Source organism: Pleurodeles waltl, chromosome 1_1, assembly GCF_031143425.1.
Source record: "Pleurodeles waltl isolate 20211129_DDA chromosome 1_1, aPleWal1.hap1.20221129, whole genome shotgun sequence".
In the NCBI taxonomy this organism is placed as follows: domain Eukaryota; kingdom Metazoa; phylum Chordata; class Amphibia; order Caudata; family Salamandridae; genus Pleurodeles; species Pleurodeles waltl.
The window spans coordinates 506,165,115-506,179,223 of record NC_090436.1 but is presented as its reverse complement, the minus strand read 5'-3'; the positions used below and the strand labels follow the sequence as shown (position 1 = coordinate 506,179,223).

The 14,109-nt window shown below is 45.2% G+C and overlaps 1 protein-coding gene across 1 annotated transcript in view; it reads right to left on the bottom strand.

Moving 5' to 3' along the window:
* The window catches only part of ADGRV1 (adhesion G protein-coupled receptor V1), a 2,003,619-nt gene that overhangs the window by 1,134,086 nt on the left and 855,424 nt on the right, over positions 1-14,109 (bottom strand). The gene's annotated exons all lie outside the window — the stretch shown is intronic.

Genomic DNA, 14,109 nt, shown 5'->3' with positions numbered 1-14,109 from the left:
AGTTTCATGTAGATCAGTTTAATGATGTCAATGTCACCAGCAATAGAATAAACAGCTTTCTAGTTGAAAGTCAGACATAACCATGACTACGCAGGCGTAATGTTATATATATATATATATATATATATATATATATATATATATATATATATGTGTGTGTGTGTGTGTGTGTTGGAAATTGCCCTTTTTGCAGGGTCATCCCTAATCTTTTTGCCTTCTTCCTCCTATTCGTTCTGACCTGTTTCTGTGGGCTTTAGGACTCTGGGCACTTTACCACTCCTAACCAGTGCTAAAGTGCATATGCTCTCTGTGTGAATTGTATTGGTGATTGGTCTATCCCTGATTGGCATATTTGATTTACTAGTAAGTCCCTAGTAACGTGCACTAGAGGTGACCAGGGCCTGTAAATCAAATGCTACTAATGGGCCTGCAGCACTGGTTGTGCCACCACCATGAGTAGCCCTGAAACCTGCCTCAGATCTGCCACTGCAGTGTCTGGGTGTGCAGTCCTGCACTGTCAATTCAAATTGGCAAGTGTACCCACTTGCCAGGTCCAAATCTTCCCTTTTTATACATGTAAGGCACCCCTATGGTAGGCGCCAGGTAGCCCCATGGGCAGGGTGCAGTGTATGTTACAGGTGGGACATGTACTGATGAGTTTTACATGCCCTAACAGTGAAATACTGCTAAATTTGTTTTTCACTTCTGCGAGGCCTATCTCTCTCATAGGTTAACATGGGGGTTGCCTTTAAATATCCTTAAAGTGCAGTTTCCCTTTGAGAGTAGATGGGAATGTGGAGTTTGGGGTCTCTGAACTCACAATTTAAAAATACATCTTTCAGTGCAGTTAGTTTAAGATTGTTAGTTTGAAAAAAGTTTTAGAAAGTGGGCATTTTCCTGCTTAAACCATTCTGTTACTCTTCCTGTTTGTGGACTCCCTGTCTGGGTCAGACTGACAGTTGGGCTGTTTGTGAATCTCCTCTAGACAATGACTCAAAGGGAGCTGGGGTGTAGTCTGCATAACCTGATGAGCCATCTGTGCTGGAGTGGAGGGAGAAGTGGTCACTTATACCTGAGTGGGCTGTGCCTGCCTTCTCACAGTGCAGTCTCCAACCCCCTGGTGTGTGTCTTGGGCCGGGCGTAGGCAAGGCAGGATCTTGTGAACAACAGTGGCTTTTCTTTGAAGTTTGCTACTTCAAAGGCAGAAAGGGGTATAAGTTGTGGACCCAAAACCCCATACTTTAGATTTCCTCAAGTTCACTTCTCATACCAAGAGGAACCTCTGCGAAGGAGAAGAGCAGAAAAGCTGAGGAGAAGTGCTCCTGCCTGTGACTGTGCTTTGTTGGACTATCCTGCAGTTGCTGCTTCTGCCTATGAAAGGGAATAAAGACTGGACTTTGTGGTATGTTCCTGCTTGTGAAGAAATTCTAAGGGCTTGAACTGAGCTTGCCTCCTGTTTTGAAGTCTCGGGGCCATCAAAGACTTCCTCTGCCAGCACTTGGATGCTCTGAGGCGACTCCTGCCCTGCCAAGTGGTGCCTTATCCAGTCCATGGGCCCTTGAAAGATTAAGTTGGCAGACAAGAGCCGAAAATCCACGCACAGAATGTCATGCGGGGACATTTTTGACGTACGATCTGCAACGTGGCTGAAAAACGATGCGCCGTAAGCTTTGAGGCTAAAATCGATACTCCACCTGCATCACAGCTGGGAGATCGACGCATTGCGGCTTGAAAAACGACGTGCAACACCCGCTTGCGGCTGCTGATAACAAAAACCTCACGCAGCACGGTTTTCTAACACCGTGCAATCGGATATTCCATGCATCATCCGTGGGTGTCAAAGTCATTGTGAACCTGTGGGGATTTGAGATACCCCGTCCGGAAATCGATGCATCACTCTCTTGTGAGGGAGAAAAATGACACATCACTGCCACGACCAGAGAAGAAACAATGCACTGCCTCCCTTGTGAGGAAAGGATCGACGCATCGCTGCCTTTTCGGACACACGCTAGCCTGTGCGGCTTTATTTTTGGCACTAACCAGGTACTTTGTGCAAAATCATTGTTTTCATTGTTTTCTTTAGAGAAAGACTCGTATTCTTTTGAAAATACATATTTTAACGTGTGTATGTTGAATTTTTGTCATTTTGGTCTTGTTTGACTTAGATAAATTTAACCTATTTTTCTAAACTGGTGTGGTGTCCATTTTGTAGTGTTTTCACTGTATTACTGTATGTGTTGGTACAAATACTTTACACATTGCTTCTGAAGTTAAGCATGCCTGATCGTGCCAAGCGACCAAGAGGGTGAGCGGGGTTAGCTGAGTGTGATTCTTCTTTATCCTGACTAGAGTGAGGGTCCTTCCTTGGACAGGGGGTAACCTGACTGCCAACCGAAGACCCCATTTCTATACATATATATAACTACGCACACCTATATGCAGCCACACCTCTCTAAGTTGCAAGTATAGATTTACTATTCAAAACTCAATATTTATCTACCACGACACCAGTGTGTCCTGGCAGGTTGTATGTTGAAGCCAGTGCAGCAAAAACATCTTTTAGAAAGGTGTTGTGTCTTGTAAAAGAAACCACCATTATCACCTATGTCAACCTTAATTGTGACTCAAAAACTCAGCCTGCATATATCATCATATGTCACAGTGGAGCATGCTTAATATTAATGAAAAGGATGGCTCTACAGTGAACAGATACCAAAAGCTATTTGTCATCGTGCAGGCATGAAGGTCTGATTCTGAATAAAAAACATATTTTTAGAATTTTAACTGGAACAATAATAGAAACTTGATTTAACGTTTTTTGAATAGTTTAGTAAAACCTAATTTGGTGGTGAAAGTAGATGTTAGTTGTTTGTGCTTTTGATACAGTGGCTGTGTTGAACATTTCAAATATTGTTGTGCTGCCAGGAAGGAAATCTCCCACACATGAAGCCTGGAAGATTATTATACAAATACAAACTGCAGCAAGGTGGCAGTATTATGTGGTATTATAGGGAGTCTTACCATGTAATACTAGCAAGTGGACCTAGGGTTCACACTAGTAAACCTTAGCTCAGTCCTGGCAGTGTGGCAAAGAGCAGTCAGGCTACTTCAAGGAACATGTGTAAAGCATTTCACAACACAGACATGGACGATAAGTAAATGACACGATTCGAAAGAAATGTGATGCCAATTTAGAAAAATAAAGTAGATTTTTATCTTAATTTACACCAAACAAACTTTGTATCTTACACACAAACATAGTTATGAATTTGTAAAGCCTTGAAAAATAGAGTCCTTTTAAGGGTCAAATGACTCCCACTGACGATAATAGGGAAAATCTTAGTGTGCAATCTGTCACTTGTAGAGTGAGCTCCAGGGAAACCACTTGGAGTTAAGGTCTTTCAGGTCCTTAGACCAAGCCTCAACAGTCATTTTCTAGCTACCTTGGCCAGGACGTCTGGGTGGAGAGGTGCTTTGGCTGTCCTTGGTGCTGACGGGATCCGTGGGTGCTGTCAAAATGCATCACTTGACAAAAGAACACTTTACCCTTGGAAAGTAGAGACCTTTGGGTTCCCAGGACCTGGATTCCACAGCTGGAACTTTGCCACCACGTCCGGAGGCTCCGGGTGCAGAGGTGGCCTTGCAGCTGACAATCACTGCGACTGGTAAACCAAAGATGCCTTACTGTTCCTCTCGAAGTCGCCTCCTTCAAGAAGCAGATTCTCAGGAGTGGGGTTGTTGCTGACATCGGTCACTATGCTGGGGAACTGCTCTGGAGTTGGTGATGTCCGAGAAGCTGTCGGTTGCAGACAAGCCTTGGCAGCAGCAAATGTAGCTCAAGGTTACTTTGTCAGCTGGTGGTTGTCTGGAAGGGGGCAGCAGCTCGAAACTAGGTGAGAGGCTCACTAACACTCCTGGAGTGCAGGTCACTGACTTTCTTTGGGCTCACTCAAGAGGGGTCCGATGAGTTGCACTTCTGGGGACGCTGCACAATGTTTTTTCTACAGGTTGCAGGTGACTGGTACCAACAGTCAGGGGAGTCTGGTTTACTCTCTGGTGTCCACTGGAGTCCCTCTTCCTGGGAGCAAAGTTTTCACCACAGGCACACGTTGATCACAAAGCTCCAGTATATAGTCTCATCAGGGCACTTAAGTGTCCTCTCTTTGTGCTGCGGCCGAGTCCGAAGTCCAGTTGTTGGTGACTGCATCTTTTTTGTGCCTCTTTCTTGATTTAAAAGTCAGAACCAATGTTCTGGTGCCGGAGGAGCCCCTTAAATCCTATTTTAGAGGGTGTGGGGGCAGTGGCCAATGGGCTACTGGTCAGTGCGGGTACCTCGCCACTGAAGTGACGACTTCCTGTGGAAGTATGTCACTTTTCAAACAAGAACCCACTATTCATAAGGTTTGCAAAGAGGACAGAACTCTTCTTCAGCTGTACAGACCTCCTAGTCCACCATAAAGGTGTGGCTAGATTTTGGGGGTGTACCTCTCCTGAAGAGTTCATTTTCCCACCGCCAGTGTGGTCAGGGTGGGAAGGGCTGATAAGAGGCACACATCAAGGGAGGTGAAGCCTTTGGGGCTCACCCCCTTGATTACTATAAACACTAGCCTTCCTGGGAGGACGGAGGTGTGACCTTCTTACTGCCCATGTCCTTTGCCTCCCTCCTGGGGGAAGTGTTAACAGCTGGTATCTTGGAGGGCATCCGCTAAGGATGCCACCAGGGTACATGCTAAATAACACTGGGCACGAGAATAGTCTTCAGGATTAAAAAGCACAGTGTTTGATGCCAAACATGGGGGAATTTGGCAGGGGCATTATGGAGATGAACACCCAGGGACTGCACGGGTGCCAGCCCATGTTGTCCTATGAACCACTGGTCACTTGCAGTAGCAATACGTTTTAAATGCTGCCACAGGCCATATATGCTTGTGCATATATGTTCACACTCATAAGATAGTGCACCCTACTTCCTGTGCTTTAGGAGGCCTGCCTTAGGGTTGACTGTCCTGTGCTATGGCAGTGAATGTACTCTGCCTGACGTGGTGTGGGCAAAGTCGATCTCGAGCAGGCAAGCTGCTCATGCCGGCTGACATGGCAGCTCTGCAGATTTACTTTTACTGGGGTCAGGCAGGGTGGTGTTAGCACAGCACATCTTAATAAGTGAACTTATAAGGGGACGCAAATAGGTCGATGAACATTGTGACTCACAATTAAGATGTTCTTACCATAGCTCCAGTACACACTCAATAATCAATACACAATAATCAATAATCATTAGTAATCAATAAAATCAATAATCAATGGAGTCAGTAATTGTCACGCACCATGACCTTTCAGTCATGAAAAACCACGCCTTTTAGTAAAAGTTAGAATATTTATTTCCCTATATTACCAATTCTAAAGTCACGTAGATTAATCTCATAATCAAATCAAAACACATACAGAATCAATATTGGTTATCTGAAACAGCAGAAAACTCAATCTAATCAAGCTTGAATTTTAACACACGGTAAGGCGCAAATCAATAGCGAAGTCAGTTGCATCGACAAAGTAAACACATGAAGTTTAGCAAAGTAATTCCACCAAGCATTAGTCCCTATTATCATAAGTCATTAGTGAGAATCCTTAACTAACATCAAATTAGCACCTGCATGTTGGGCTTCATGCAACATTATTTGGTAACACAAATTTAGAAAAACATCTAGCTAGGGCTCTAGCAAAACTGCAGTTGGTACCTAGAAAGACAAAGCAAATATGCATAATAATCACTTTGCGTAGTATACCTATCCTCTGGTGGATCAGCAAAGCAGAATCAGTCTTCGTCCCCAGGACATCAGTCGATCAGCAAGTCATCAGGATTCAGCAAAGTTCAGTAAGCGCGAAGTCTTTAAGCATTAAGTTAAGCACGTCTCAAGACGCATAAGGAAAACAATAACCTTTTGGTCAGGAAGACTGGGCAATAATGGCTGTCGTTTCTCTGTAAGGTGTCATTAGGTCAAATTCAACTAAACTATCCCCTAATCCCCTATTGGTCAGTTAATCGTATGTTCACACTTTATCAAATTACATTTCTATGTTAAATCTATGAATTCTACTATTACTCCTTTCACATGTTGTTGATTGGTTGTCCTTCAATGTCCTCATAATCCGACTCTTCAGATAACAATTGTTAGACATGGGGTCTTTGGTTGACAGTCAGGTTACCCCTTGTTCAAGCAAGGACCCTCACTCTAGTCAGGGTAAAAGAGAATCACCCTCAGCTAACCCCTGCTTACCCCCTTGGTAGCTTGGCAGAGCAGTAGGCTTAACTTCAGAGTGCTAGGTGTAAAGTATTTGTACCAACACACACAGTAACTTAATGAAAACACTACAAAATGACACAACACCAGTTTAGAAAAATAGGAAATATTTATCTAAACAAAACAAGACCAAAACGATAAAAATCCGACATACACAAGTCAAGTTATGAATTTTTAAAGATTAAACTCAAAAATAGCGCTTAGAAACAAAAATGCTTTGATGCGATGTTAACACGGCGTCGTGACAGAGTCGTTCCCAACAAGCCGACACCAGCGGCCCCGGACACGGAGTCGTGTAGACCCCCAAGTACAGTACCTTTGGTGAAGAGTGAAAACAAGCTGATGCGCGAAGTCGGGGATCACGGCGTCTGTGCGAAACGTTGAATCCGTGCACTTTGAGCGGCGTCAGTCACGACATGGTGCGGCGACTTCCACGGAGTCGTGGACTTCAGCGGGGCTGCTGCGGCGTCGGGCCTGCGAAGAGCGTCACGTTCCAGCGAGGGTCACGGCGTCAGGTGCAGGCGGCGTTACCGGATTCAGCAGCGGCGTCGGTCCGGAGTCGTCCGAAGTCGATTTCCTTGAATTCCACCAGCTTTCCTTTCAAGGGCCCAGGGACTGGATAGGGCACCACTTGTCGGGGCAGGAGTCTCTCCAGAGACTCCAGGTGCTGGCAGAGAGAAGTCTTTGCTGTCCCTGAGACTTCAAACAACAGGAGGCAAGCTCTAACTCAAGCCCTTGGAGATTTCTTCACAAGATGGAAGGCACACAAAGTCCAGTCTTTGCCCTCTTACTCTGGCAGAAGCAGCACTGCAGGAAAGCTCCACAAAGCACAGTCACAGGCAGGGCAGCACTTCTTCCTCAGCTATCAGCTCTTCTCCAGACAGAGGTTCCTCTTGGTTCCAGAAGTGTTTCTAAAGTCTGTAGATTTGGGTGCCCTTCTTATACCCATTTTAGTCTTTGAAGTCACCTTTCTTCAAAGGGGACTCACACCTACTTGTGAAATCCTACCTTGCCCAGGCAAGGCCTCAGACACACACCAGGGGGTCGGAGCCGGCATTGTCAGAGGCAGGCACAGTCCTTTCAGATGAGAGTGACCACTCCACCCCTCCCTCCTAGCAGAGATGGCTAATCAGGAAATGCAGGTTACACCCCATCCCCCTTTCTGTCACTGTCTAGTGCGAGGTGAAAAACAACCCAACTGTCAAACTGACCCAGACAGGGAATCCACAAACAAGGCAGAGTCACAGAATGGTTTAAGCAAGAAAATGCTCACTTTCTAAAAGTGGCATTTTCAAACGCACAATCTGAAAATCAACTTTACTAAAAGATGTATTTTTTAATTGTGAGTTCAGGGACCCCAAACTCCACATGTCCATCTACTCTCTAGGGGAATCTACACTTTAATCATATTTAAAGGTAGCCCCCATATTATCCTATGAGAGAGACAGGCCTTGCAACAGTGAAAACCGAAGTTGGCAGTATTTCACTGTCAGGACATATAAATCACATTACTATATGTCCTACCTTACCCATACACTGCACCCTTCCTTTGGGGCTACCTAGGGCCTACCTTAGGGGTGCCTTACATGTAAGAAAAGGGAAGGTTTAGGCCTGGCAAGTGGGTACACTTGCCAAGTCGAATTTACAGTGTAAAAATACACACACAGACACTGCAGTGGCAGGTCTGAGACATGATTACAGAGCTACTTATGTGGGTGGCACAACCAGTGCTGCAGGCCCACTAGTAGCATTTTGATTTACAGGCCCTGGCACCTCTAGTGCACCTTACTAGGGACTTACTAGTAAATCAAATAGGCCAATCATGGATAAACTAATTACATACAATTTACACGGAGAGCATATGCACTTTAGCACTGGTTAGCAGTGGGAAAGTGCTCAGAGTTCAAAAGCCAACAGCGACAGGTCAGAAAAAAATAGGAGGCAGGAGGCAAAAAGATTCAGGATGACCCTGCATAAGGGAAAGAGTCCAACAACAATAATGTTGCATCTTAGACTCCAGTCAGTGTCTTCATTGTTCTCGTCCAGGGAAAGTCAGTCTCACATGCATTACACATAAAATGTTACATTGATAGGAACATCATCTTCTAGCATCCGGTTCTCATGAGAAAGCTTCAGCTATGAGCACATTTAACAATACAAAAGACATGTCACAGTTTAATCCATTTGGTCAGCATTTTTATTAACCGCTAAGAAATACAGCTTCTGCATGAGGCCTGGCAAACTAGGCCAAGACACTCGCTAACTTAAGGCCCACAATTAATTAACACATACTTAATACATAACCCCAATTATGACGTATTACTACATTACTCAGACATATGCTCATTATCTCATGTTAAAACTCATTAATTAATACACTTCGTTAACATTGGTGACCACTCATTGTAATCACATTTTCAAATGCGTGCATTATTATTTCTACATTATTACATTTTTCTGAATACATGAACTCTCATTAATATTTTTATTAAAATACCTGTGCTAGCAGTGGTACAATCAGTGCTGCTGACCTGGTGACCTCTTTACCATGCCTGCCCTGGGCACCACTGGTACCATTTACTACGGCATTACAGGGTGCTAAAGGCCTTGCCGATTTGATGTGCAATCACCTCATTACAATGTTTTAAGGGAAAGGGCACTGGTACTGGGATCTGGTTAGCAGGCCTCAGTACACTTACAGGCCAAAAGCAACAGCATCAAGCAGCAAAAAGTATGTGGGGGGGGAGTGACCATCCAAAAAGGGGACTTTACAACACTAACCACGGGCAGTTTGGAAGTGGACAGAAACATGTCAATACAAAGAACCAGAGCAACATCATTACTCTTCAAAAGAAGATGCCATCAGGATTATCAGTTGACAGAAGGCGTTCATCCACAGGGGTCTCTCAGATCAGAAAGATGAATTTGTTCCTCACTTCCATAACACAGGTTTGGATCTGGGATGGAACTAAAAGCTCCTGAGAGAGTAGCTTGGCTTCTGCTCTCATGAACAGACGTCTCTGGGAAGGTTTACAAGTAAGTGAGCCAGGACGTCCAGAAAAAAAGGTTGAGATTTAGCAAGGATTGTGGAGTGATTAGGCATAGGAAAATCTCTAGAAACTATCTACTGCATTGGATACAAATGACATGCTAACATGTTCTCCACAGGACCTTTAGGAACCTGTTGGAAAAACACTTGAAGTTAGAAGTATCTGACTCGCATTCTGGGGAAAGATTTCTAATGGATTGATGCTATCCACTTCGACCCAAGGAGAGGAACCGCCTGCCACAGGTCAGCTAGCTGGCTAGCCTTCTGTTCACTGCATCAGAAATAAGAAAACCTGAAAAAGACCTCCTTCCTGGCGTGGAAAAATCAGCTGGTGATTTGGGATTAGACTGCACTAGTCCCGATGGGTGCCGAGGCTGGCCAAAAAACACCTAGAGTGGCAAGAGGTCTGGTTCACCCATAGAGAGGTGACCGGAGTCCTCGTAAGATGAGCAGGAAGAATGAAAGCATTAGAATATATCAATATAGAAGATAACTGACTCTGTTCCAATCCGGGCTAGTGCTGAGTAAAGTCCTTTGTGAAAAGAGAAATAGGCAAAATCAACTCCTTTTATAAACATGTTTGCAGTGTGATATCTGGGTCACGAATTGGCTCCACAGACAGATTTCAAGAGACATTTATTGTGTTATGACTTCCCCTGCACCTTTTTTTGTTTTTTTAAACGCATCTTGTAGGAAAGTCCTCCTTTTTGCCCTGGTCACCCCCAAAAGTTTTGAACAGGTACTGGTGGTTACTGACTCGTGGCTGTGCCCTGGGTACTGCTTACCACTGCCAGGGCCAGTGCTCTGTGTAAAGTGGATATGCAATTAAGACTAATTATAATTGGCAAAATTGACCTACCTATAAGTCCCTAGTATTTGGTAGGGCATGGAGGTTTAGGGACCCCAGCGTAGGTAGTGTCCCCATAGGTGCACTGCTGAGGTGCCCAGTGTCATTTTAAAGGCAGGCCTGCCTTGCTGGCTGCTTTTAAATTAAAGTTACATACAAATTTGACTTTGGAATTAAAAGTAGTTCCAAAGTATTAAACTACCTTATTTTTACATATAGGTCACCCCTAAGGTGTGCCCTATGTGCCCCTAGGGCTGGGTGCCATGTAACTATAAGCAGGGACCTTATAAAAATAGTTTTATAAGCCCTGGTGAGCTAAAACAGCCAAATTCGTATTTCCCTCATTGTAGTGCATGGCCTCCATAGGCTAGAATTTGGAGACTTTATTTGAATTTTAAAAATCCCCTTAAGTTACAGATACCACACGTTTGGTATCAAATTAATTGTTATAATAAATCCCACAACTTCCACTTGTTGGATTTAATACAACTTGTTCAGGTAAAGAGTTTTAAACTTTACCTGAAAAGTTGCCAACTTCAGCCCTGCAGTGTTTTTGCTGCTTTGCTCTGATTGGCCAGCCTCTGGCAGCCTGGCCAGACTGCCTTGATGAGGTGTGAAGTAGCCTGGCTCAACACAAAGAGATGTGCCTGGGGGAGGAGATCTCCCCTCAGCAGATGGGGAAGCAGGAAGGGGGAGGGCTGCCAAACTGGTCATCAAAGGCAGGGAAGGACATTTGGAACAACCAAGCAACACCCTCACATCCTGCAAACCCAGACAATTAGGTGCCTCCCTAATTAGATTAGGAGAGGGGTGTGTTTAGGATTTTTAGCCACACCGGTGGGTGGGCTCAACCAGATGTGGCCTCCAAAAATCACTTTCAGCCATGATGGATTTTTGAGGAATGTTGCTTCCTGGGATTGATTTTTGCCCCACTTCCCAGGAAGTGGTCATCACAGGGGGAAGGACCCTGCCCCTGATTGGAGAACTGGGATCCCCTGTTTTTCACCCAGGAGCAAGGATAAAACTGGCAGACCTGCACCCACAAATCAGATCCCTATCAAATTCCAACAAGGAAGAACTACAGAAGAAGAAGAACTGCCCTGCTGGACCCTAGCCTGCACCTGGACACTGCATTCTGGATGACTGCACCAGCTGCAGACTTGGGCTTCACCACAAGAAGGACTTTGCCTGGATTCAACTGGTTCAAGGAGGGACTCCCTGTTTGCTACAGGTGAAAACTTGTTAACAAGGGTCCCCTGCACCAACTCCTGAAGAAACCAACCAGCTGACCACTGTCCAGTGGCCAAAAAGGAGTTTGCGCCAGGTGCATTCTGGGAGTTGTAGTCCGCAGCCCCCAAGGAGCATCTCAGAGCTTCTTGAACCTTGTGGTGAACTGTGGACGTCAAAAGAACCTTAGAAGAACATCTAGAAGAAGATTCAGAAGTTTGGAGGACTTTTGGAAAAAAGCTTCATAGAGGGACTGACCCGCCACGGCAACTCTAAGGCCTGCCTTAACCGCGACCTGGCCTGACTTGCAGGTTCATCCCGGTGAAGAAAATCTCCAAAAAAGTGACTAAGTCCGAACGTAGGAAGGTGACCGGGACCTCCCAGGCAGTGTATCCGAAGAGGGCTCCAAGGACGTCGGATCAAGATTCAGGTTTGCCCCGGTCGAAGGATTTTCACCTCAAAAAAATGACTACGTCCGAAGGTAAAAATCTCCACCAAGGGCTCCCGCGACGCGAATCCGGGGAAGAGTTCCAGGAGGTCGGATTGGACTTGCAGGTTCGTCCTGGTGAAGAAAATCTCCAGAAAAACTACTAAGTCCTAAGGTAAACTTTTGACCAAGGCCTCCCGCGGGCTGAAGCCGAGGCGGGCTCCATTGTGGTCGGCCTTAAACTTTGACTTTGCCCCGGTCGAGGTGCGACCAGATGACGCGATTGACGCTTTTTGTTACCATGCACTAGAAAGCATTAATTCTCTAAAAATTCAGATCTCCGGTTCCCCTTGTCCGATTCTATTCGTTTTGGTGTAATTTTAAAGCTAAAAATATTTCCCATTTTTATATATTGATTTTGGTTTTTTAAACTGTTTTCTGTGTTTTATTTAATTACTGTCTTGTGATATTTGAATGCTTTACGCTTTGTCTCCTAAGTTAATCCTTGTCGCTCGTTTCCCAGCTGCCGATGGTTGAGCTAGGTTTAATTTACTGAGACCTTTCTGGACCTACGTGGAGGGTGGTGGCCTATTGTAAGTGTAGGTACTTACCTGCCCTTACCAATAACCCATTTTCCAACAAATCTAAAGAGAAGCATCTTAAAGATGGTAATGTGTTATGTTGCACACTCAGGCACAGATTCTAGCCCCAGTGGAGCCAACTGTTAATGAAACTGGAAACTATAGCATATGCTTTCCCAGTAGTTTAATTTCAAAATGTCACTAAAGAGGTCTTATCAGCAGGTAAAGGGGTAACTGCACTGCAGGGGACTCGGTTTATAACGGCAGCTGCCCGATCCTTGGAGCTGGAAATGGTATGCACAGAGACCCGCCAATCCCTGAAGAATAAGAAATGACGGCACATTTCACCAACAATTCTTTTTGATATGATGGGCAGGTGTAAATCGAGACGCATGCAAGTCGAGTGAAAAATACCATTTTATTCTGTGATTTGCATCCACATTTCGCAAAAAAAAAAACATAAAAAAGTAATTCCACCCCTGCTCAAACTTTTCTATGAAGACAGTTGTCTGTAAGCTTTTCTTGAATTCGTTATTGGTGTAAGGGCAGCCTCTTGTGGCTGTTTTCAGGTAATGCATACATATGAACCATTACACCTTCGGCATTTTTGGCACTGTGGAAAATATGTGCTGCTTGTACCACGGCTACCAGGGGTTGAGTAGGGTTCCCAGTGAACTGTGTTTAACACAAAACACTGCACTTTATTAGGCTGGTGGGACATTCCTCCCAAACTATTAGCTCACGTTCTTACAGGACCTGTTAGGTCTTCTCGATTCACAAAAAAGCACATTTTGTAAAGGTAAGGCCACCAGCTGACAACACCCACAAATCAAAAACATAGGGGCATATTTATACTCTGTTTGCGCCGGATTTGTATTGTTTTTTTTTTACGCAAATCCGACGCAAAGCTAACTCCATCTTTATACTTTGGCGTTAGACCCGTCTAGCGCCAAAGATCTTGGAGTTTGCGTCATTTTTTTGCGTGGACACCTACCTTGCGTTAATGATATGCAAGGTAGGCGTTCCCTTCTAAAAAATGACTCTAAGGCATGTGCGCCTTATTTAAACTCCCGTGCAAAAATGATGCACGGGAGTGGGCGGGCCTGAAAAAATGACGTCCAGCCGCTTTTGCGTCATTTTTTAACGCCTGGTCCGGGCAGGCGTTAAGGGACCTGTGGGCTCGGAAGGAGCCCAGAGGTGCCCTCCCATGCCCCCAGGGACACCCCCTGCCACCCTTGCCCACCCCAGGAGGACACCCAAGGATGGAGGGACCCATCCCCGGGAACTTAAGGTAAGTTCAGGTAAGTATTTTTTTTTTTTTTTGTTGTGGCATAGGGGGGCCTGATTTGTGCCCCCCTACATGCCACTATGCCCAATGGCCATGCCCAGGGGACAAAAGTCCCCTGGGCATGGCCATTGGGCAAGGGGGCATGACTCCTGTCTGTGCTAAGACAGGAGTCATTTCAATGGGGGTTGGGAGTAAAAAAAAATGGCGCAAATCGGGTTGAGGCCAATATTTTGCCTCAGACCTGACTTGCCCCATTTTTTGACGCCCAAGCTCCATTGTCCCCTATGCCGGCGCTGCCTGGTGTGGGTCATTTTTTTTGACGCACACCAGTCAGCTGCGCCGGCTAACGTCATTCAATAAATAAGGCGCCCGCATGGTGCTTTGGGATGGC